Here is a 3,552-nt window from a genome sequence, read left to right as displayed (position 1 = left end):
GTGACATGAGTGTTGCTAGATGAATATGTATAAGAGAAAGTAAGATTAAAGTAAACCTATTATTTACTGTAGGGTTTATGTATCAGCCCATAATAAAAAAAACTTTATCTGATCTTTATCAGGTCTTGATTTAAATATATTAAATGATTTTCAATTCTGAGATGAAGAACAACACATGACATATTACACCATGTCATTATTTATAGATTATAAACTAAGGCAAATTTCAGAAGCAGTGCACGAGCATGAGGTGTTCAGTACTGTGGCTGCAAAACAAGCCCAAGTCATCACTCCTCCAATGCAGTGCTTTACAGTTGGCATGAGCTGATTGTGCTTATCCACCAAACGTGGAGCTTGCATTGTGTTAGCAAAGACCTGAAAGCTCCAGACCAGCAAACTGCCAAAATGTCTACATTTTTATTACACTTGCTGGGGGTCCGTTAATCGAGTGCATTTGATTAGCAACACCCTACTCGATCTGTTTAATTCAAATGGAAGCAGTGAGGGTGTACTAAATTTCTCACCCACTGCTTCTGCACAACCAGATACAAGAGCAAAGGATGATCATTGAGTACATTTTTCTCATCATTTTTACACATACACAGGACCACTTCCAGATCCATCTTTTTCATCTTTAACTCTCCTAGAGTAGCTTTGCATAATTCACAATTTACAGAACCATGAATGAACAGTCTGAAATTCAGTATTTAGACAAGCGTGAAGGAATTATTTGCACATATGTTTGAAGCTTTGGCAACATTTAATATGAAAATCTACCCCATTGTTGCGCTGTTAACCCAACTTAAAGAGGAGCTGGCAGCAGAACTCAAGACTGAATTAAAGTCTTCCTTTACTCAACTTTAAGTTTGACCAGGTTGGGCTAGCAGTGGATGAACATGGCCAGCGTTTGTCTTCGCTCGGGCTGGCAGCGGAAGATGCAGGTCAGCAGATCAAAGAGCTCAAAGAAGCATATGGTGACCTCCGAGAGGCTAACTCCAAGCTGGGCGTCAAAGTTATCGACCTAGAAGGCCTCAGCCTTTGGAAAAACCTACAAATACTTGACTTAGCAGAATCCACTCAAAGTGGCCGCCCAACTGACTTTTTCGTCGCTGCCCTCTGTGAAATCTTTGATGGGGATATACTCGCATCGCCTCCAGAAATCGACAGAGTTCACCGTACCTTAGTGCCGAAGCTAAAACCGGGTGACTATTTTTGCAATCCCACCTCTCCAATTTTCCAGAAGCTCGAGCTGCTAACTAATGGACGAGCTCCTTAATTTGCAACTGTCAGGCAAGGTATAATCTTCCGCATCTATAACAAACTGTGCAGTGTAACTTCAGCTCCCTTTGAAGGCCTCAAATCCACATGGGGGAAGGAGTTGGGTATAACTATGTCAGATGACGTATGGAATTCAGTCCTCACTCTGGTAAGTTCCACATCACTCTGCACACGCCACTCCTTATTCCAATTCAAGGTAGTCCGTAGGGCCCACTTGTCTAAATCCAAATTAACTAAGATTTATCCTAGCTTTGACCCTCACTGTAACAGGTTCTGGTATGATGATGCCAGTCTTACCCACATGTTTTGGACCTGCCCTGCCTTGGCAAATTTTTGGGAAGAGGTTTTCTGCACTTTGAACAAGGCTGCCGGCCTAAAACTGGCTCTCAACCCCGTACTTGCTCTCTTTGATACAGTAGGTGAGGATGATAAGTATATTACCGGGATAAAACGTCGGGTGCTGTCCTTTGGTTCCCTCCTGGCTAGATGTGCCATTTTGAGAAGTTGGAAGGCTCCATCCAAAATAAAAAAGGCACATTTTCTGACAAACTTGTCTAACCTTAAATTTAGGGATGCTCCTGCTAAATAACAGATTTGCTTATTCCATAGATGTTCGATGACCTACCACTGTAGGTTTTACTGTGTTAATGAGAATGTGAAGCTCAGTTGTGTTGCAGCTAACTTCTTTGTGGTTTGCAAGGAAAGGTTTTGTTAGTATCAATCGCCCCTCCCGGGTTCTTGTGCTTTGTTAATTTCTTTTTTTTTTACCTAAGTTGCAACATGAGAAGTTCTGTTTTGTATTCAATGTAACCAGTTTTTGTGTTTCCCTTTGTTTTTGTTGTCATTTTTGTAAACTGTATCCACAATCAGTCAAATACAGTTTTTTTTAATTGGTTTGGTACTATTTTCATAACTAAAGTGTACATTTTCAAATCTCTCAGTACAAAACTCACATTTGATCACATTTGTAACACCACTAGTCATTCTTTCAAATCTGATGTCATGATTTCATTGTATTTGCACATATTTTCATTCCACTTAATCATTGTTGCAGAACATATGATCATTGTGATATATTCTGAGAACATTTGCGTTAATCACCCAAACAAAACAGTAAGATCTTTTTTCAACTTAGTACTTTTAACAATCATTTCATTCAGGAGCAAATAATACAAGGTAAGCGTTTCAAATTGTCCTTGGTGATGAATGAGTGTAACTGAACTGTAAAACTTTACACAGCAAATATTACACTTATGTTCAGGCATAACAAAAGAAAAAAAAAATTGAAAGCTGACATTGTCCCACACAACAACATAGACGATGTCTTCTCCCTGACAGGCCTGCTCCAGTTCATTTAAAAAAAAAAACAACAACAAAAAAAACTACTATCAGGTGTTCAGTGTTGTATGACCCTAGAACTGGTCTACAGCCTACCACACCATCTTCAGATATAGCTGCACACATTGAGATGTTTCCCCCACGTTGTCCAGGGACTTGGATGGTAGCCCTTTGTCCAATAAGGTTACGTCCTCTGCGTCTAGTTTTTGCCAGATTGAAACCGGCCTCATCAACAAAAATATACTTGTGATGATTCACAGCAGCGTCCAGCTCCATCACCCTCTAAAATAATAATTTAGTTGGGGTTTTTTTTTTTACAACTAGTAGTTGTCAGTACTGTTACAGTAATTGCATGCCAGTTTAGTGTTGTACCTGAATATATTCTGAACGCAGTTGTTTCACCCGGACATTGTTCCTCTCAAAAGGAACCAAGTAAATTTGTTTCATGGAAACCTGGTGCTTCTTCAAAAGCCGGGCAATCGTTGGAAGGCTAACTGATGGCACATTGGCAAAGGTGTTATTGCTGTTCTCAATTGCCTGTTTGATTTCAGACAGCCGTATGTCATTCCTTGCCCTGACCATTTCCACCACAGCCAACACCTGCTGGTCAGTCAAAACACGTGGGCGACCACCACCAGGTTGTCTCCTGTTAATTCTGAGGACAATCATATACTGTGAATATTGAAGTATTACAAATTACATTACTGTAAACTGACAATTACATGTTGTTCATCTATACAATAGAGTATTATATTTTAGAAGTGAAGTTGCTATAGCAGACATACCGGTTTTCTTGGCGAAAAGTTCTGATGATAGAGCTGACAGTTGACCTTTGTAAATTAGGCTGTACCAACCTGGCAGCCTCAGCCATGGTAAAGCCTCTGTTAACCACATGGTCAACAATGATGGCCCGGACTTCATTAGAGATGATGGTGC

The sequence above is a fragment of the Pundamilia nyererei genome, unplaced genomic scaffold (genome assembly GCF_000239375.1).
Source record: "Pundamilia nyererei isolate P.nyererei 1_Seehausen unplaced genomic scaffold, PunNye1.0 scaffold00226, whole genome shotgun sequence".
Lineage (NCBI taxonomy): Eukaryota > Metazoa > Chordata > Actinopteri > Cichliformes > Cichlidae > Pundamilia > Pundamilia nyererei.
The sequence above is the reverse complement of the archived record's forward strand: the minus strand, read 5'-3'. Positions refer to the sequence as shown.